Consider the following 22,711-nt stretch of genomic DNA (forward strand, 5'->3'; position numbering starts at 1 on the left):
GGTGACAGGGTAAAGATGCGTCTCCACCAAAGGAGGTGAAAGGCGCTCTTTCCCTCCACTACCCTGCAGGTCACCTCAGGGCAAGGTGCAGCACCCGTTTAGCCCCCCCCCCACCGATCAGGGTCACTTGAAGCCATGGGAGCGGGTGGTGGATGGTCATATGAACAGCCGGTGCAGATCACAAGTCCTGGTTATGTGACCAGGCAGACAATCTCTGAAAAGTATTGATAATGGTTGGGAGTCACCTGTCTTGTCAGGACACTGGCCAGAAGGCTATAGCAAACCATTTCCGTAGAAAATTTGCCAAGAACAATCATGGTCATAGACTATGACTGCCCACGTCATAATAAATTAACCGCACACAAACTACTACAGGAACTCAGCAGGTCATGCAGCAGCTATGTAAACAGTCAATGTTTTGGGGCAAGATCCTTCATCAGAGCTGGTGAAGTCCTGAGGAAGGGTCTCAGCCTGAACCATCGACTGTTTATTCCTCTCCATAGATGCTGCCTGACCTGCTGAGTTCCTCCAGCATTTTCTGTGGTACTCCAGATTTCCAGAGTCTGCAGAATCTCGTGTTTTAGACCATGTATAACAAATTGCTCAGGGGCTGTTACCTGGCTGCCAGATTATTTTTTCAGAAGGAGTTTGCAAAATACTTATTTCTCACTCATGTTCTCAAAATCAGACGCTCTTCTGAATGGCAAATCCAAAAGTTGTACTTCTCACAATAACAGAAGTACCACGCTGAACAGCCCCCTCCAAGAATAACAATTCCCCACATGAAGCTTGAGCTCTGTGTCTGGGACTGCAGGTGATGAGGTGAAACCACAAGTGCAGTTATTGGAAAGGATCTGATAAGTTAGGGCTTTGTTCCCTGGACTGCTAGAGAATAAGGCCATAAGTTATAGGACCAGAATTGGACCATTTGGCCTTTCGAGTCTGCTCCACCATTTCATCACAGCTGATCCACTTCCCTTTCAGTCTCAATCTCCTACCTTTTCTCCGTATCCCTTCATGCCCTGAGTAATCAAGAATCTATCAACCTCTGCCTTAAATATAGCCAAAGACTTGGCCTCCACAGCTGCACGACTTCCACAAGTTCACCACTCTGTAGCTAAAGAAATTCTTACTCATCTCTGTTCTAACTTCTCTATTCCGAGTCTGTGGTCTTAAGCCTCCCCCACCACAGGAAACATCCACTCTATCGAGACTTTTCAACATTCGATAGTTTTCAATGAAGTCACCCCTCATTCTTCTGAATTCCAGTGAGAAGAGGCCCAGAGCCATCAAACGCTGCTGAGATGACAAGAATATGGGGAGATTTGATCGAGCTATACAATTTGTGAGAGATATATGGGTAAATGTAAGCAGGTGTTCTTTCACTGAGGTTGGGTGAGTCTAGAACTAGAGACTTTAGGTTAAGGACGGAAGGTGAAGCATTTAAGGAGAACTTGAAGGGGAACTACTTCACTCAGAGGCTGCTGCAAGCTGCCAGCGGAAGTGGTGGACGTGGGTTTGATTTCAACATTTAAGAGAAGTTTGGATAAGTACATCGATGGGAGCTGTTATGGTCTCGGTGTGAGTTAATGGGACTAGGCAGAGTAACAGTGCGGCATGGATTAGATTGGCCGACAGGCATGTTTCTGTGCAGCAGCACTCTGATTCTAAGCAGATTTGTGTAAACCAAGTATCCAAGAAGTTTTAGTGAGGAAGCTTCTCAGTTCTGATGAAGGAACTCCAAAACTAATGTTAACTAGCTTCTCTTTCCACCGGTGTTGCCTGACTGGCAAGTTCTTCCAGCATTTCTGTTTGTAGTTCTGCTTTCCATTTTGTATGAAGTTTCTCAGTACTAAAAACACACCAGAAGAAAAAAGATGTGAAATATGACCTTTTAATATGACATCATATCTAGATTTAGTGGAATAGACAGTTACCATAAGACACATGCAGGGGAGATTTACCAGGATATTGCCTGGTTTGGAGAACAAGGCATATGAAGCAAGGTTAGCAGAGCTGGGACTTTTCTCTTTGGAGCGTAGAAGAATGAGAGGGGACTTGACAGAAGTCTACAAGATTATGAGAGGCATAGATATGGTGGATAGTCAGTACCTGTTTCCCAGGGCACCAATAGCAAACACCAGAGGGCATATGTACAAAATTAAGGGAGGGAAGTTTAGGGGAGACATCAGGAGTAAGTTTTTTTTAAACAGAGGGTTGTGAGTGCCTGGAATGACTTGCCAGGGATGGTAGTGGAGGCTAAAACATTAGGGGTGTTTAAGACCCTCTTGGACAGGCACATGGATGAAAGAAAAATGGAAGGTTATGGGGTAGTGTGGGTTTAGTACTTTTTTTTAAGGATTATGTGGGTCGGCACAACATGGAGGGATGAAGGGCCGGTACTGTGCTGTAGTGTTCTATGGAGTAGAATTAGGCTATTCAGCCCATGGAGTCTACTCTGCCATTCCTTCATGCCTGATTTATTATCCCTCTGAACCCCATTCTCCTGTCTTCTCACCATAACTTTTGACACTCTGATTAAGAACTTATGCTTTAAACATACCCAACAACTTGGCTGCCACAGCCGACTGTGACAATGAGTTCCACAGATTCTACACCCCCTAGCTAAAAACATTCCTCCTTATCTCTATTATCAAGGGACAGCCTTGTATTCTAAGGTTGTGCACTCCGTTCTCTGAATTCCCCACTTTAGGAAACAACCTCTCCATGTCCACTCTAACCAGGCCACTTTTTTTTTGGGAGCAATTTTGGGCCCTTACCCAAGAAAGGATGTGCTGGCATTGGAGAAGGTCCAGGGGCGGTTCCTGAGAATGAAAGGGTTAACATATGAGGAGCGTTTGATGGCTCTGGGCCTGTGCTCGCTGAAGTATAGATGAATCGTTATGGTGTTCTCTGGAAATAGTGGATACAGCAAATATTAACAACAGACAATAGGTGAAGTAGACCATTCGGCCCTTCGAGCTTGCACCGCCATTCTGAGATCATGGCTGATTATCTACTATCAATACCCGGTTCCTGCCTTAAATAGACAATTAACGTTCAGTGCTAACCTTTAGACCTGAATGTGGATTGTAGATTAAATTTAAAATGCAGCTCTGGATAATAGTTTCATACAGCTGTGAACCTCAATTAATTGCAAATCAGACAATGGGTGTCTGGACCAAGGGTGTGAAGTAGGAGGTGTGAAAATTATATGTAATTCAAAGGAAGCACTGTAGATACCTCGTAACTTACAGAATTGTCCTTCAATTTTTAGCGTATAAAATGTCATGTAACATTGGGTCAAACAAGCCTCTTCCTCATTTTATTGACTAAGAGTACGTTTACATCTACCAGCTGCGTCTCTCTAGCGACTTTGTTCATGTCACAACAGAATGAGGAGGTGGTGGAGCGGAGGAAATATCACTGAAACCCACGGAAGTTACACATTCTGAAGATAAGCAAAATACAGAACTGTTTATTAACTATACAGCTGTCATTCTTAAACTGATTTATTCACCGCCTTTAACTGATAAACTGAACATTCTCAAAGCTTATACGGGGAAAAAAATTATTTTTTTAAACAGTAATAAACTATGTCAGCAATAAATGCAACAATGAAGAATTTATATTTTATTTCATTTTTGCTTTAAGAATACCTCATACTTTTCCCATGCCTGAAAACGAAACTTGGATGTGCTCCAATTTGCCTACCGGAGCAACAGGTGCACAGCAGATGCCATCCATTGGCTCGTCACTCAACATCTGGACTGCAAAGAGGCATACATCAGGATGATCTTTATCGACTACAGCTCAGGAATCAATATCATCCCCTCGAGACTAATCAATAAGCTCCAAGACCTTGGCCTCAATACATCCTTTGTGCAACTGGATCCTCCATTTCCTCATATGCAGACCTCAGTCAGTTCGGATCGGCAACAACTTCTCCTTCATGATCTCCGTCAGAGAAGGTGCACCCCAAGGCTGTGTGCTTACCCCCTGCTCTACGCACTTTACACTTAAGACTGTGCAGCTAAGCACAGCTCCAATGCCATATTCAAGTTTGCTGATGACATCACTGTCGTTGGTTGAATCAAAGGTGGTGATGAATCAGTACACAGAAAGGAGATTGAAAATCTGGCTGAGTGGTGTCAGCAAGACCAAGAAACTGATTATAGACTTCAGACAAAGGATACCAGAGATCCATGAGCCAGACCTTATCGGAGAATCAGAGGTGGAGAGAGTTAGTAACTTTAAATTCCTGGGTCATTACCTATGAGGACCTGTCCTGGACCCATCACATTGCAAAGAGAGCACGAAAGCACTTCTGCTTCCTGAGGAGTCTGCGGAAATTTGGCATGCCATCAAAAACTTTGACAAACTTCTATAGATACGCGGTGGAAAGTCTATTGACTGGCTCAATTACAGTCTGGTATGGGAACACCAACGCCTTTCAAAGGAAAATCTCACAAAAGGTAGTGGATTTGGCCCAGTCCATCATGGGTAAAGTCCTCCCAGCCACTGAGCGCATCAACATGAAACACTCTTAGGAAAGCAGTATCTATCCTCAGAGATGCCCACCCCCCAGGCCGTGCTCTCTTCTTGCTGCTGCCATCAGGTAGAAGGTACAGGAGCCCTCAGGACTCGTACCACCAGGTTCAAGAACCCCTTAACCATCAGGGTCTTGAACAAAAGGGGATAACCATACTCACTTGCCCCATCATTGAAATGTTCCTACAACCAATGATCTCGCTTTTCAGGACACTTTGTCTAATGTTCTCATTATTTATTACTATTTATTTATTTTTGCACTTGCATAGTTTGTTGTCTTCTGCACTTTGGTTGATCTTTCACTGATCCTGTTTACAGTTACTATTCTATAGATTTGCTGAGTACGCCCGCAGGGAAATGAATCTCGGAGCTGTACAATGGTGACATACACTCTGATAACAAAACTTATTTTGAACTTCAAGACAGTTGTACATGCAAAAACTAGTGAACCTGCAAATGCTTGAAGTCCAAAGCAACACACACAAACAGCTGGAGGAGACTAAACAGTTGATGTTTCAGGCTGACTAACAATTTAGATTTTATTTTGCAGGACACATTGATCAAAGGCATGATTTTGGTAAGATGGGGGACTGCATTAAGTTTTTAAAGTTAAATCAAGATACAAAATAAGCATGTTACTACTATTACTAAGGCACACAAAATGCTGGTAGAACACAGCAGGCCAGGCAGCATCTATAGGGAGAAGCGATGTCGATGTTTCGGGCCGAGACCCTTCGTCAGGACTAACTGAAAGGAAAGATAGTAAGAGATTTGAAAGTAGAGGGGGGAGGGGGAAATGTGAAATGATAGGAGAAGACCAGAGGGGGTGGGGTGAAGCTAAGAGCTGGAAAGGTGATTGGCGAAAGTGATACAGAGCTGGAGAAGGGAAAGGATCATGGGACGGGAGGCCTCGGGAGAAAGAAGGGGGGGGGGAAGCACCAGAGGGAGATGGAGAACAGGCAAACAGCTAAATATGTCAGGGATGGGGTAAGAAGGGGAGGAGGGGCATTAACGGAAGTTAGAGAAGTCAATGTCATCACCCTGTATCATTTTCGCCAATCACCTTTCCAGCTCTCAGTTTCATCCCACCCCCTCCGGTCTACTCCTATCATTTCGCATTTCCCCCTCTCCCTTCTACTTTCAAATCTCTTACTATCTTTCCTTTTGGTTAGTCCTGACGAAGGGTCTTGGCCCGAAACATCGACATCACTTCTCCCTATGCTGCCTAGCCTGCTGTGTCCTACCAGCATTTTGTGTGTGTTGTTGTTTGAATTTCCAGCATCTGCAGATTTCCTCGTGATGACTATTGCTAAGGCTTGTGTCTGACTGGCAACAGAAAGTCAATCTGGGCAAGCAATTAAAAGTTCCCTGACTTCATCATAACATTGTCCCCGAGGCCTGACACGGTCATTCTGCCAGAAACCTTGAAGCAGGAGGCTACGGTAGAACTGACAGATCTTTGGGAAGACCAGATTGAGGAGGCATTTGAATGTTAGAAAGCCAAATACCAGGAGCTGGTAGAGCAGTCCCAGAGACTGGGGTGGAGGGTACAATGCGAGCCTATAGAGGTGGGGTGTATAGGTTGTGCTGGCTGCTCGCTCTGCAGAACCTACGCTCTCTTTGGCATTACGGGGGGCTGCAAAGAAAAGAGCCACCAGGAGCATCACAGAGGCTGCTGAACCAGATGGTTATGGATCACGAGGCGAGACCCGTGGACCCGATGCTGCTGGGACACAAGCCGGGGATTGTCAACCCCAGCTGGGTCACTGGGCAAGAGTGCTTGATGTTGAAACACCCGACCTGATGACCCCAGGGTAAATCACTGACGATGGGACCCAGCGCATCCTGGGACGTGAGTTCAGTTCAACTGGACTTTACAGGAACTGAAAATTAATGTAGAGTCTGCCAAAACTAACAACTGACTTGGAGACTGGGAATCAGAGAAAATACATGAGACTTCCAGCATCTACATTTTTACGGTCAAGTCGGACAATACTACATCACTTCAATAAGCATTTCTCGACCCACTACAAAGATTTCTCTTCAAAGTAATATTTATTATCAAACTATGTACAGTACTGTGCACAAGGGTTTGGGCACATCTATATATCTTAGGCATACCCAAGGCTCTTGCACAGAACTGTATTTGTCAATGTGGAGCAGAGAGCAAGTCTGTAAATCTGGCGGGTGCAGAAGCTGTTGGGAATGGTGAGGGTGAAGTGCCACGGAACAGGTGCCAGGGTAGAGGGGGTGGCGCCAGTGCAGATCAATAGGTCTGCAGGCAAGGTCACTTGATTGCAAACGATTGGTTTATTAATTTTTACAGTGCTCTCTGGTTCTTCTCTCTCCATTCCCTTCTCCCCTCTCTCAGTCCACAATAGAGACCCATATCAGAGACAGGTTTACCATCACTCACAAAGTCTTGAAATTTGTCCCTTTTTGTGGCAGCAAAAAGTTTGAGGAATGCTTATTAAAACGATGTAGTATTGTCCAACTTGACTGTAAAAACGTAGATGCTGGAAATCTGAAGTATTTTCTCTGATTCCCCGTCTCTAAGTCAGTTGTTAGTTTTGGCAGTGCAATACATAAAATTACTACAGTGCTGTGCAAAAGTCTTGAACACCCCAGCTATATATATGATGTGCCTAAGACTTTAGCACAGTACTGTAGGTCACTAGAAATGAACACAGATTCATTTTCATGCAGGTGTTCGCAATATAGAAAGACAACAGAATTTATGGAAATCGACCAATATGCAAAAGGCCACAAACCTTGCAAATATTAACAAAATAAGCATCCATATTCATAAATTAATCAAGACATCAGAAGGTCTGAAGATGATACAGTCGGCCCTCCTTATCCGCGGATCCTGCATGCGCGGATTCAACCAACCGCAGATCAGGAAAACCCGGAAGTTCCTCTCCAGCACTCGTTGTTTGAGCAGCACAGACTATTTTTTTCTTGTCATTATTCCCTAAACAATACAGTATAATAACTATTTACATAGCATTTACATTGTATTAGGTATTATAAGTAATCTAGAAATGACTTAAAAGTACAGGCAGTCCCCGGGCTATGAATGAGTTCCATTCCTGAGTCCGTCTTTAAGTCGGATTTGAAGTCGCAACAGGTACATCCGGTATTACTTAGCGTCAGTTAGTCAAATGTTTTTCTTAGTATATAGTACAAATTTTACCTTTCTATGCATATAAAACAATTAAGAAACATACGTATTTCAATAATTAAACCACTGCATTGCTTAGTAATAATTGCACCTTTCACATGCTCCATTAAAATTGTTCCGATCGTTGACCGACCGTAGCTTAACGCTTTTCCAACCACCGATGATGTTTCACTTCTTTCTGATCTCTTTATTACTTTCACCTTATTTTTAATCGCGATCGTGATTGTTTTCATGAACAGAAACACTGCGGATTCAGAGCTGTGCCACCAGGTCCTAATGTCCACCGCACTGAGACATGTTAAATAAAGTCCGGGGTTCCGCTGGGTCCTGAAGACCACCGCACTGAGAAATATGTTAAATAAGGGACTTGAGCATCCGCGAAATTTGGTATCCGCGGGGGGGGGGGGGGGGGGGGGGGAGGAGTCCCGGAACCAATCCCCCGTGGATAAGGAGGGCTGACCGTACTAGGGGATTACTTTTTTACTTTTTGAGACAAAGATTTTTCCGTCCTCTCTCATCGGTGTGGATCAGGAACAATCAGACTTGGGGGTGGATTTGCAATCTTTCAAGTCAATTCCACTTCTAAGATCTTTTAACTTTCTATACAGAATGATGCTTTATGATGATAGACCATTGCAATGTCCACAACTTTGTCACTGGGTTTGGAGGCTTATGTGCCTGATGACCCGGAGAGCTATATTGGCTGGAGTCAGGGCTCTTGGTAGGGTCACCCATGCCACACAGGTCAAAGTGTAGAGGTCAGACCAAGAGAGGTCCACTGGTCCTCCGGGTTCAAGGGTTCAGCTCAGGACCAACAACCCTGACTGGTCAAACAAAACTGTCACGGAAACAGCAATGAAGAATCCTTCACCATCTGAGTGCGATGGTATTCCTGAGTCTCTGCCCGGGACTCGCGTGACTGACGGTAGTGAATACCGAGAGGAAGTTACTGACATGACGAAGCAAGCCCTGAGGTGGAGGGCCTTCATTCACCAGTGGTGTAATGGGCAGTAACTCACCACCATAACCTACCTGCTCACTCATCTCCAATTCTGCCCACTTACAATCAAAATAATGTCCTGATAAAGATCCAACCTTGCCAAGTCCGGCCAACCCAATTACTTCCCCGCAGGGGTTAATCTTGGGTACGCTGGGTTTCCCTTGCACATTTGCAAAGAATTGTTCAGGACACTGAATCACCTCTGGGGAATCCTCGGTGTCTCATCATCCTGTTTACCAATACCACCACTATTTGCTGAATATCTTGATCAATTTCTATCACAATAACTACATCCAGCAAGTCAATTCTCCAACATCATTCCAACATTCCTTCAAAAAAAAGGAGGAATCTACACATCAGGCAAGCAATTCCTCTTTTACATTTCATTCAATTTGCTTTAGATGCTGCATAGAGCTTAGTGTTCCTCTAACGAGTTACACCCAGGCTAAGAAGATGTAAAACTGCAGTATGTTAAGCCAAAGATTTAATAAACTCTGGTTTAGAAAAGGAAAGAAGATTAAAATTAGAACATTGCACTGTCTGCGAGTTAACAGCCTGGGACCTGTCATGATTACTTGAACGCTGATGGTATCGTCAATGCAGACCACATAGATTAGGAAAAAAATTAACCACAAAAGCTTGACTGTGAACTGATTAGGTGATAAAAGAACGCTGTGCTAGTGGGATTAAAGGTCAAAAGTAACGCTCAGATAGACTAGAGTTTGTATGCCCCACAAACTTATTGCAGGGCTGACTTAGCATTTCTGGCTTTACAGAACACAAGGCACGAAAAAGCACGATACAGGCCCTTCGGCCCATGGGTCGTTTTAACCTCCGGAGGATGTGTAGCTTGGGTGGCTGGGTTGAGTGCCGTATCTCAATACATAAAGAACGGAGCAAGCTACTGGACAAGACCAAAGTGGTTTACAAAGTCCAATTGAATTGAATTGAATTTCAGTTCATTGTCATTTAGAAACCACAACTGCAACTAAAAAATGAAACAACATTCCTCCAGAATGATGTCACAAAAGCACACGACAAACCAGACTACACCAGAAAATCCACATAACGTTTGGCAATCCCCAAATCCAGAGTCCGGAGAGGCTGCTGCGTATTGATATCGCGCTACCGTCTTAGCGTGTTCCCCGGAAAGGAGCTCCAAACCCACCAGACAAAACAAGACTACCCAGACACACCAAGTCAGGAGACCAACTCTACCACCCAACAAACCAAAAACTAAAGCTACAAGACCTGCACAAAACCACATAGTTACAACAGTGCAAACAATGGCATAATTGATAAAAAAAACAGACCATGGCCACAGTAAAAATAGTCCAAAGATGTTAAAAGACTATAAGTTCGAAAGAAACCACCACACAGTTTCCACAAGTCCTCAGGGTCCCGATAGACTCGTCATCTCATGCCGGTGGCAGAAGGAAATACCGCCGCTATAGACTTCCACGGTGCCGCCGGACTCAGCCTTGCAGACGCAGCACACAATGGAAGCGCCCCCCCCCCCCGCTACAGACTCCGAGTCCATCAAACCTCCGAGCCTCCGACCATCCCCTCCGGCACAGCCTCTCTGAGCACCATCCTCTGCCGAGCGCACTATGATGCCCCCGCCAACGGCCGCCGGCAACAGAACCCCGAGGACTGGGGGCCTGTTCTTCCCAGCAGAGACCCGGACCTCACAGCAGCAACAAAGAGGGCCTTCCTGCAGAGTTCCAGATGTTCCTCCGTGCTCCCATGTCCGTTCTTCATCTGATTAGGATTGTGCATGGCACCCCGCTTGACAAACAACAGATATCAACTCAATGTAGGGACTGTATTACGTTGGCCAAACTGGGGGGGGGGGGGGGGAAGAAAACTATCCCCAAGGATCCATGAACAACAACTGGCCGCCAAGCGGCCTGACCAACTCTCCCTAGTCTCTACTTGTGAGGATTGGGGGGGGGGGGGTCACAAATTCAACCTGGCATCAGTGAAAGACATGGCACGGACATGTGGTATGCAAAAGAATTCCTAGAAGCATGCTTCTCCACAAACAATACTGTAAACAAGTATGTAGACCTCGATCCCATTTATGAGCTGATGCGGACAAAATTTCAGACCATAGCACAGGGAGTTCGCTGCACAGCGACGAGATTTTCTCCCCAGGTCACAACCGAGCTTCCGAAATGCTGACTGAAAAGCACAAGCATTCGGAGGGCACACCACAATCCACAGCCCACTGACGACGCCTTGCTTGGGGACAAAACCTTTGCAAGTAAATTGCCAAGATCGGAGATAACAACTCAACCCAGCCATTTAAGATCAATTTAACCCTTCCCTCCCACATAATCCTCCATTTTTCTTTCACCCATGTTGCTAAGTTCCTTAAATTGAATTGAATTGAGTTTATTACATCCTTCACATACATGCGGAGTAAAATCCTTTACGTCTCCATCTAAATGTGCAATCATAGTACATTTAATAAATAGAACAGTCAATGTAGCATAGAAATACACTGAAATCAGCATGAGTCAATCAGTCTGACAGCCTGGTGGAAGAAGCTGTCCCACTGCCTGTCTTTAATATATCTGCCTCTGTCACCATCACTGGCAAGAGTGTTCCAAACACCCAACACACTGTGTAAAAAAAGCTTACCTCTGACATCCTCCCTATTCTTTCCTCCAGTCACCTTAAATTTAAGCTCCCTGGTATTAGCCATTTCTGCCCTGGGAAATAACTCTCTAGCTGTCCACTTGATCTGTGCCTTCTATCATCTAGTAATCCCTATTAAGTCACCTCGTGCTCCAGACCAAAGCCCTAGCTTGCTCAATTTATCCTCAGAAGAAGAAATATTTCAAAAGAAAAAGGAACCAAAGGGATCGTTCAGTCTAATCTGAGGCTAGAGACGGCATGTGGAGAAAACAAAATTGATTCAGCTCAGATGTCGTCAAGTAACACTCAATACGAACGAGCGCCAGACATTTAACTACCGCAGATAGTTACAGCTGCTCAAGACAGACATTCATAAGTCAGTGTTATGGGGCCAATAACCTTTACTAACTGGCAGCAATAAAGAAAGACCCGGGAACAACAAATGCCACTATCGTCACCTTGAGCAATAACCGACTTAAAATATTGCTCCCTCAAGGACATTTTGTACAACAGTTTGTACTTTGATGCACAAGTTAAAGAAATTGTTTCACTGCTGGAGAACAACATAAACTGCAACTGGACATAAAAATTATTTCAAGACCCAAGTTCTCACACGTTCCCAGTGAGGAATCGAAGAAGCTGCAGTCATCAACGTGCTCACCCATTGCAGAGGCCCAAATAGATTAAGCAGGCAAGAAGCACCGCCTTGAAGTTAGGACGGGGAAGATGACCGTCCGCAGGCAAGTGTGTATACAGGAGGGCCAGCCGCTGGACCGAAGCACACCTGCTGGCAGTTCTGTCCAGCTCTAGACTTAAATGTACCCAGGGGCAGCTCAGCCAGGACTGGATCCAAACGCAGCCAGTGACACCTCCATCTAGCACTGGCACCTAGCGGCATGCTGGCCCAACATTAGTCACAAATGCCAACCCTTGCAAACTAGTTCACAGTGGTTCTCACACGGTCACGCACACTGGTCATCACACAGTCGACACATGTTCACTCACTTACACGTTTGTCACAGCGAGACACACATGCTGACTATCCTGTTCACAGCAAGAGACATACACATGGACAAACTGGTTCAATACACAACACACACATGCCGACACAAACACTCACTTTCACTTGTTCAAATTGACACACTGACTTACACACTTATTAAGAGTTACACGCTCGCAGAATAAATTGCTCACTTGTTCAATGTGTGACATACACCCACTTGTCCAGAGTGAGACAGGGATACTGACTCACTTGCACAATTGTTCAGAGTGACACACAGACACTTGCTTAGAGTGAGAGAGAGACATTGACTCACTTGCACACGTATCCAGAGGGAGACAAACACACCGATTCACTTGCACACTTATTCAGACTGAAAGACACTCTCACTGACACATGATGACTCACTTGTACACTTGGTCAGTGAGAAAAACACAAGACTCACTTACACACTTGTTCACAGACACATTGACTCACTTGTTCAGAGTAACACACACACTGACACTTGTTCAGAGTGAGAGAGATGACACCTGCAAACCTGCAAACTTGGGTCAGAGTGAGACACGCACTCAGAACCACCTGCTCACCTGGCTGGTGAGAGGCACGTTCACTGCCACACTTGCTGGTGCTTTTGCACAATTTTTCAGAGCGAGATACACTCACTGCCACATTGCTGACTCATTTGCACAACACACTGACACACTGTCACTTGCTAAGAGTGAGAAAGACAGATACACTAACTCACTTGCAAACTTGTTCAGAGTGCAAGGCACACTCACTGCCACACAAACTGACACACTTGTACACTTGTTCATAGTGAGAGACACTCACTGACAAACATGCTGACTCACTTGCACACTTGTTCAGAGTGAGACACACACCGACTCACTCGCACAATTGTTCAATGTGAGGCACACTCAGTACCACATACACTGACTCACCAGTTCAGAGTGAGGCACACTCACTGCCACAGTTGCACACTTGTTCGGAGTGAGGCACACTCACTGTCACAGTTGCACACTTGTTCAGAGAGAGATACACACACTCACTGCCGGTTGCACACTTGTTCAGAGAGAGAGAGAGACACACTCACTGCCACAGTTGCACACTTGTTCAAAGAGAGAGACACACTCACTGCCACAGTTGCACACTTGTTCAGAGAGACACACTCACTGCCAATTGCACACTTGTTCAGAGAGAGAGAGAGAGAGAGAGAGAGAGAGAGAGAGAGAGAGAGAGAGAGAGAGAGAGAGAGAGAGGGAGAGAGAGAGAGAGAGAGAGAGAGACTCACTACCACAGTTGCACACTTGTTCAAAGAGAGAGACACACTCACTGCCACAGTTGCACACTTGTTCAAAGAGAGAGACACACTCACTGCCACAGTTGCACACTTGTTCAAAGAGAGAGACACACTCACTACCACAGTTGCACACTTGTTCAAAGAGAGAGACACACTCACTGCCACAGTTGCACACTTGTTCAGAGAGACACACTCACTGCCAATTGCACACTTGTTCAGAGAGAGAGAGAGAGAGAGAGAGAGAGAGAGAGAGAGAGAGAGAAGAGAGAGAGAGAGAGAGAGAGAGAGAGAGAGAGGAGAGGGAGAGAGAGAGAGAGAGAGAGAGAGACTCACTACCACAGTTGCACACTTGTTCAAAGAGAGAGACACACTCACTGCCACAGTTGCACACTTGTTCGGGGTGAGGCACACTCACTGTCACAGTTGCACAATTGTTTAGAGAGAGACACACTCACTGTCACAGTTACACACTTGTTCGGAGTGAGGCACACTCACTGCCACAGTTGCACACTTGTTCAGAGAGAGACACACACTCACTGTCACAGTTACACACTTGTTCAGAGAGAGACACACTCACTGCCACAGTTGCACACTTGTTCAGAGAGAGAGGCACACTCACTGCCAATTGCACACTTGTTCAGAGACAGAGAGAGACACACACACTCACTGCCACAGTTGCACACTTGTTTGGAGTGAGGCACACTCACTGTCACAGTTGCACACTTGTTCAGAGAGAGAGACACACACACTCACTGCCAGTTGCACACTTGTTCAGAGAGAGAGAGCGACACACACTCACTGCCAATTGCACACTTGTTCAGAGAGAGAGAGACACACACACACACACACTCACCACCACAGTTGCACACTTGTTCAGAGAGAGCGGCACACTCACTGTCACAGTTACACACTTGTTCAGAGAGAGAGGCACACTCACTGTCACAGTTACACACTTGTTCGGAGTGAGGCACACTCACTGTCACAGTTACACACTTGTTCGGGGTGAGACACACTCACTGTCACAGTTACACACTTGTTCAGAGAGAGAGGCACACTCACTGTCACAGTTACACACTTGTTCAGAGAGAGAGGCACACTCACTGTCACAGTTACACACTTGTTCGGAGTGAGGCACACTCACTGTCACAGTTACACACTTGTTCGGAGAGACACACTCACTGTCACAGTTGCACACTTGTTCAGAGAGAGAGAGAGCGACACACACTCACTACCACAGTTGCACACTTGTTCAGAGAGAGCGGCACACTCACTGTCACAGTTACACACTTGTTCAGAGAGAGAGGCACACTCACTGTCACAGTTACACACTTGTTCAAAGAGAGAGGCACACTCACTGTCACAGTTACACACTTGCTCAGAGAGGGACACTCACTGCCACAGTTACACACTTGTTCGGAGTGAGGGCACACTCACTGCCACAGTTGCACACTTGTTCGGAGTGAGGCACACTCACTGTCACAGTTACACACTTGTTCGGAGAGACACACTCACTGTCACAGTTGCACACTTGTTCAGAGAGAGAGAGAGCGACACACACTCACTACCACAGTTGCACACTTGTTCAGAGAGAGCGGCACACTCACTGTCACAGTTACACACTTGTTCAGAGAGAGAGGCACACTCACTGTCACAGTTACACACTTGTTCAAAGAGAGAGGCACACTCACTGTCACAGTTACACACTTGTTCGGAGAGACACACTCACTGTCACAGTTGCACACTTGTTCAGAGAGAGAGAGAGCGACACACACTCACTACCACAGTTGCACACTTGTTCAGAGAGAGCGGCACACTCACTGTCACAGTTACACACTTGTTCAGAGAGAGAGGCACACTCACTGTCACAGTTACACACTTGCTCAGAGAGGGACACTCACTGCCACAGTTACACACTTGTTCGGAGTGAGGCACACTCACTGCCACAGTTGCACACTTGTTCGGAGTGAGGCACACTCACTGTCACAGTTACACACTTGTTCGGAGAGACACACTCACTGTCACAGTTACACACTTGTTCAGAGAGAGGCACACTCACTGTCAGTTACACACTTGTTCAGAGAGAGAGAGACACTCACTGCCACAGTTGCACACTTGTTCGGAGTGAGGCACACTCACTGTCACAGTTACACACTTGTTCAGAGGGAGACACACTCACTGTCACAGTCACACACTTGTTCAGAGAGAGACACACTCACTGTCACAGTTACACACTTGTTCAGAGAGAGACACACTCACTGTCACAGTTACACACTTGTTCAGAGAGAGACACACTCACTGTCACAGTTACACACTTGTTCGGGGTGAGGCACACTCACTGTCACAGTTACACACTTGTTCAGAGAGAGACACACTCACTGCCACAGTTACACACTTGTTCGGAGTGAGACACATTCACTGTCACAGTTACACGCTTGTTCGGAGTGAGACACACTCACTGTCACAGTTACACACTTGTTCGGGGTGAGGCACACTCACTGTCACAGTTACACACTTGTTCGGGGTGAGACACACTCACTGTCACAGTTACACACTTGTTCGGGGTGAGGCACACTCACAGTTACACCCTTGTTCGGGGTGAGGCACACTCACTGTCACAGTTACACACTTGTTCAGAGAGAGGCACACTCACTGTCACAGTTACACACTTGTTCGGAGTAAGACACACTCATTGTCACAGTTACACACTTGTTCAGAGAGAGGCACACTCACTGTCACAGTTACACACTTGTTCGGAGTGAGACACACTCACTGTCACAGTTACACACTTGTTCAGAGTGAGACACACTCACTGTCACAGTTACACACTTGTTCGGGGTGAGGCACACTCACAGTTACACCCTTGTTCGGGGTGAGGCACACTCACTGTCACAGTTACACACTTGTTCAGAGAGAGGCACACTCACTGTCACAGTTACACACTTGTTCGGAGTAAGACACACTCATTGTCACAGTTACACACTTGTTCAGAGAGAGGCACACTCACTGTCACAGTTACACACTTGTTCGGAGTGAGACACACTCACTGTCACAGTTACACACTTGTTCAGAGTGAGACACACTCACTGTCACAGTTACACACTTGTTCGGGGTGAGGCACACTCACTGTCACAGTTACACACTTGTTCGGGGTGAGGCACACTCACTGTCACAGTTACACACTTGTTCGGGGTGAGGCACACTCACTGTCACAGTTACACACTTGTTCGGAGTGAGGCACACTCACTGTCACAGTTACACACTTGTTCGGAGAGACACACTCACTGTCACAGTTGCACACTTGTTCAGAGAGAGAGAGAGCGACACACACTCACTACCACAGTTGCACACTTGTTCAGAGAGAGCGGCACACTCACTGTCACAGTTACACACTTGTTCAGAGAGAGAGGCACACTCACTGTCACAGTTACACACTTGCTCAGAGAGGGACACTCACTGCCACAGTTACACACTTGTTCGGAGTGAGGCACACTCACTGCCACAGTTGCACACTTGTTCGGAGTGAGGCACACTCACTGTCACAGTTACACACTTGTTCGGAGAGACACACTCACTGTCACAGTTACACACTTGTTCAGAGAGAGGCACACTCACTGTCAGTTACACACTTGTTCAGAGAGAGAGAGACACTCACTGCCACAGTTGCACACTTGTTCGGAGTGAGGCACACTCACTGTCACAGTTACACACTTGTTCAGAGGGAGACACACTCACTGTCACAGTCACACACTTGTTCAGAGAGAGACACACTCACTGTCACAGTTACACACTTGTTCAGAGAGAGACACACTCACTGTCACAGTTACACACTTGTTCAGAGAGAGACACACTCACTGTCACAGTTACACACTTGTTCGGGGTGAGGCACACTCACTGTCACAGTTACACACTTGTTCAGAGAGAGACACACTCACTGCCACAGTTACACACTTGTTCGGAGTGAGACACATTCACTGTCACAGTTACACGCTTGTTCGGAGTGAGACACACTCACTGTCACAGTTACACACTTGTTCGGGGTGAGGCACACTCACTGTCACAGTTACACACTTGTTCGGGGTGAGACACACTCACTGTCACAGTTACACACTTGTTCGGGGTGAGGCACACTCACAGTTACACCCTTGTTCGGGGTGAGGCACACTCACTGTCACAGTTACACACTTGTTCAGAGAGAGGCACACTCACTGTCACAGTTACACACTTGTTCGGAGTAAGACACACTCATTGTCACAGTTACACACTTGTTCAGAGAGAGGCACACTCACTGTCACAGTTACACACTTGTTCGGAGTGAGACACACTCACTGTCACAGTTACACACTTGTTCAGAGTGAGACACACTCACTGTCACAGTTACACACTTGTTCGGGGTGAGGCACACTCACAGTTACACCCTTGTTCGGGGTGAGGCACACTCACTGTCACAGTTACACACTTGTTCAGAGAGAGGCACACTCACTGTCACAGTTACACACTTGTTCGGAGTAAGACACACTCATTGTCACAGTTACACACTTGTTCAGAGAGAGGCACACTCACTGTCACAGTTACACACTTGTTCGGAGTGAGACACACTCACTGTCACAGTTACACACTTGTTCAGAGTGAGACACACTCACTGTCACAGTTACACACTTGTTCGGGGTGAGGCACACTCACTGTCACAGTTACACACTTGTTCGGGGTGAGGCACACTCACTGTCACAGTTACACACTTGTTCGGGGTGAGGCACACTCACTGTCACAGTTACACACTTGTTCGGGGTGAGGCACACTCACTGTCACAGTTACACACTTGTTCAGAGAGAGGCACACTCACTGTCACAGTTACACACTTGTTCGGAGTGAGACACACTCATTGTCACAGTTACACACTTGTTCAGAGAGAGACACACACTCACTGTCACAGTTACACACTTGTTCAGAGTGAGACACACTCACTGTCACAGTTACACACTTGTTCAGAGAGAGACACACACTCACTGTCACAGTTACACACTTGTTCGGGTGAGGCACACTCATTGTCACAGTTACACACTTGTTCAGAGAGAGACACACACTCACTGTCACAGTTACACACTTGTTCAGAGTGAGACACACTCACTGTCACAGTTACACACTTGTTCAGAGAGAGACACACACTCACTGTCACAGTTACACACTTGTTCGGGGTGAGGCACACTCATTGTCACAGTTACACACTTGTTCAGAGAGACACACACTCACCGTCACAGTTACACACTTGTTCAGAGAGAGACACACTCACTGCCACAGTTACACACTTGTTCGGAGTGAGACACACTCACTGTCACAGTTGCACAATTGTTTAGAGAGAGACACACTCACTGTCACAGTTACACACTTGTTCGGAGTGAGGCACACTCACTGCCACAGTTGCACACTTGTTCAGAGAGAGACACACACTCACTGTCACAGTTACACACTTGTTCAGAGAGAGACACACTCACTGCCACAGTTGCACACTTGTTCAGAGAGAGAGGCACACTCACTGCCAATTGCACACTTGTTCAGAGACAGAGAGAGACACACACACTCACTGCCACAGTTGCACACTTGTTTGGAGTGAGGCACACTCACTGTCACAGTTGCACACTTGTTCAGAGAGAGAGACACACACACTCACTGCCAGTTGCACACTTGTTCAGAGAGAGAGAGCGACACACACTCACTGCCAATTGCACACTTGTTCAGAGAGAGAGAGAGAGACACACACACACACACTCACCACCACAGTTGCACACTTGTTCAGAGAGAGCGGCACACTCACTGTCACAGTTACACACTTGTTCAGAGAGAGAGGCACACTCACTGTCACAGTTACACACTTGTTCAGAGAGAGAGGCACACTCACTGTCACAGTTACACACTTGCTCAGAGAGGGACACTCACTGCCACAGTTACACACTTGTTCGGAGTGAGGCACACTCACTGCCACAGTTGCACACTTGTTCGGAGTGAGGCACACTCACTGTCACAGTTACACACTTGTTCGGAGAGACACACTCACTGTCACAGTTGCACACTTGTTCAGAGAGAGAGAGAGCGACACACACTCACTGCCAATTGCACACTTGTTCAGAGAGAGAGAGAGAGACACACACACACACTCACTACCACAGTTGCACACTTGTTCAGAGAGAGCGGCACACTCACTGTCACAGTTACACACTTGTTCAGAGAGAGAGGCACACTCACTGTCACAGTTACACACTTGTTCAGAGAGAGAGGCACACTCACTGTCACAGTTACACACTTGCTCAGAGAGGGACACTCACTGCCACAGTTACACACTTGTTCGGAGTGAGGCACACTCACTGCCACAGTTGCACACTTGTTCGGAGTGAGGCACACTCACTGTCACAGTTACACACTTGTTCGGAGAGACACACTCACTGTCACAGTTACACACTTGTTCAGAGAGAGGCACACTCACTGTCAGTTACACACTTGTTCAGAGAGAGAGAGACACTCACTGCCACAGTTGCACACTTGTTCGGAGTGAGGCACACTCACTGTCACAGTTACACACTTGTTCAGAGGGAGACACACTCACTGTCACAGTCACACACTTGTTCAGAGAGAGACACACTCACTGTCACAGTTACACACTTGTTCAGAGAGAGACACACTCACTGTCACAGTTACACACTTGTTCAGAGAGAGACACACTCACTGTCACAGTTACACACTTGTTCGGGGTGAGGCACACTCACTGTCACAGTTACACACTTGTTCAGAGAGAGACACACTCACTGCCACAGTTACACACTTGTTCGGAGTGAGACACATTCACTGTCACAGTTACACGCTTGTTCGGAGTGAGACACACTCACTGTCACAGTTACACACTTGTTCGGGGTGAGGCACACTCACTGTCACAGTTACACACTTGTTCGGGGTGAGACACACTCACTGTCACAGTTACACACTTGTTCGGGGTGAGGCACACTCACAGTTACACCCTTGTTCGGGGTGAGGCACACTCACTGTCACAGTTACACACTTGTTCAGAGAGAGGCACACTCACTGTCACAGTTACACACTTGTTCGGAGTGAGACACACTCATTGTCACAGTTACACACTTGTTCAGAGAGAGGCACACTCACTGTCACAGTTACACACTTGTTCGGAGTGAGACACACTCACTGTCACAGTTACACACTTGTTCGGAGTGAGACACACTCACTGTCACAGTTACACACTTGTTCGGGGTGAGGCACACTCACTGTCACAGTTACACACTTGTTCGGGGTGAGGCACACTCACTGTCACAGTTACACACTTGTTCGGGGTGAGGCACACTCACTGTCACAGTTACACACTTGTTCGGGGTGAGGCACACTCACTGTCACAGTTACACACTTGTTCAGAGAGAGGCACACTCACTGTCACAGTTACACACTTGTTCGGAGTGAGACACACTCATTGTCACAGTTACACACTTGTTCAGAGAGAGACACACACTCACTGTCACAGTTACACACTTGTTCAGAGAGAGACACACACTCACTGTCACAGTTACACACTTGTTCAGAGTGAGACACACTCACTGTCACAGTTACACACTTGTTCAGAGAGAGACACACACTCACTGTCACAGTTACACACTTGTTCGGGGTGAGGCACACTCATTGTCACAGTTACACACTTGTTCGGGGTGAGACACACTCACTGTCACAGTTACACACTTGTTCAGAGAGACACACACTCACCGTCACAGTTACACACTTGTTCAGAGAGAGACACACACTCACTGTCACAGTTACACACTTGTTCAGAGAGAGACACACACTCACTGTCACAGTTACACACTTGTTCAGAGTGAGACACACTCACTGTCACAGTTACACACTTGTTCAGAGAGAGACACACACTCACTGTCACAGTTACACACTTGTTCGGGGTGAGGCACACTCACTGTCACAGTTACACACTTGTTCGGGGTGAGACACACTCACTGTCACAGTTACACACTTGTTCGGGGTGAGACACACTCACTGTCACAGTTACACACTTGTTCGGGGTGAGACACACTCACTGTCACAGTTACACACTTGTTCGGGGTGAGACACACTCACTGTCACAGTTACACACTTGTTCGGGGTGAGGCACACTCACTGTCACAGTTACACACTTGTTCGGGGTGAGACACACTCACTGTCACAGTTACACACTTGTTCGGGGTGAGACACACTCACTGTCACAGTTACACACTTGTTCGGGGTGAGACACACTCACTGTCACAGTTACACACTTGTTCGGGGTGAGACACACTCACTGTCACGGTTACACACTTGTTCGGGGTGAGACACACTCACTCTTGCAGTGACACACTCATCACTGAACCCGGTGGACACTGGCAGCGTTCGGCACCCTCCCGCCCCGACACACCCCGGCCTCCCGACGAGTCACCGTGATTTTGAGGGCGCCTGACGCGATTTTTTACAAAAAAATAAGACAAAGTTTGTGCCCAGCGGACCGGACATTACCATCTGTCGTCTGAGCGCCGGAGACAGCCTGCCCCGCCCCTCGGGAGCCGCAGTGAAGCTGGCGTCGTGGACACGGGCTGACGGAGCGACTCTCCTGGCCTCAGGCCCCGGAATCCGTCTCCATCTGGGCCATAACACCAACAGCGGGCGCGCCTGCGCACAGGCCCCGCCGGCCGCCGGCTCTCCCGGCACCGCGCCTGCGCGCAGCGGCGCACAATGCGACCGGCACCGCGCCTGCGCGCAACGGCGCACAATGCGACCGGCACCGCGCCTGCCCACCAGGCCAACAGCCGGGCGGCGGTTGAACCACTCCGCATGCGCCGCCGTCACAGCAAAGCATGACGGCAGCTGTAGTCCGGATTAGACCACTATTGCATCCAAATTAAAACCGTGGATCAAAAAATTCAGCGGCAACATTAATAATATTGAGAGTACAATTAAGCAGTATCTATGAAATGTAGTTCCAAGTCAAGTTGAAGTGATTTTCAAATCGAACTTTCA

General features: G+C 47.0%; 1 protein-coding gene across 6 annotated transcripts in view; it reads right to left on the reverse strand.

Annotated features, from left to right (window-relative positions):
• LOC132384016 (G protein-coupled receptor 137Ba-like) overlaps positions 1-22,392 on the reverse strand; it is a 103,728-nt gene extending 81,336 nt beyond the window's left edge. For 2 of the 6 annotated variants that reach the window (XM_059955292.1, XM_059955289.1), the window contains exon 1: positions 22,211-22,392. The gene's annotated coding sequence lies outside the window, so the exon portion shown is untranslated. The remainder of the gene's footprint in view (positions 1-22,210) is intronic. The other 4 variants (XM_059955291.1, XM_059955287.1, XM_059955288.1 and 1 more) reach the window with 3 other exon arrangements.
• Positions 22,393-22,711: the final 319 nt, after the last annotated feature.

Source organism: Hypanus sabinus, chromosome 31 (assembly GCF_030144855.1).
Source record: "Hypanus sabinus isolate sHypSab1 chromosome 31, sHypSab1.hap1, whole genome shotgun sequence".
In the NCBI taxonomy this organism is placed as follows: domain Eukaryota; kingdom Metazoa; phylum Chordata; class Chondrichthyes; order Myliobatiformes; family Dasyatidae; genus Hypanus; species Hypanus sabinus.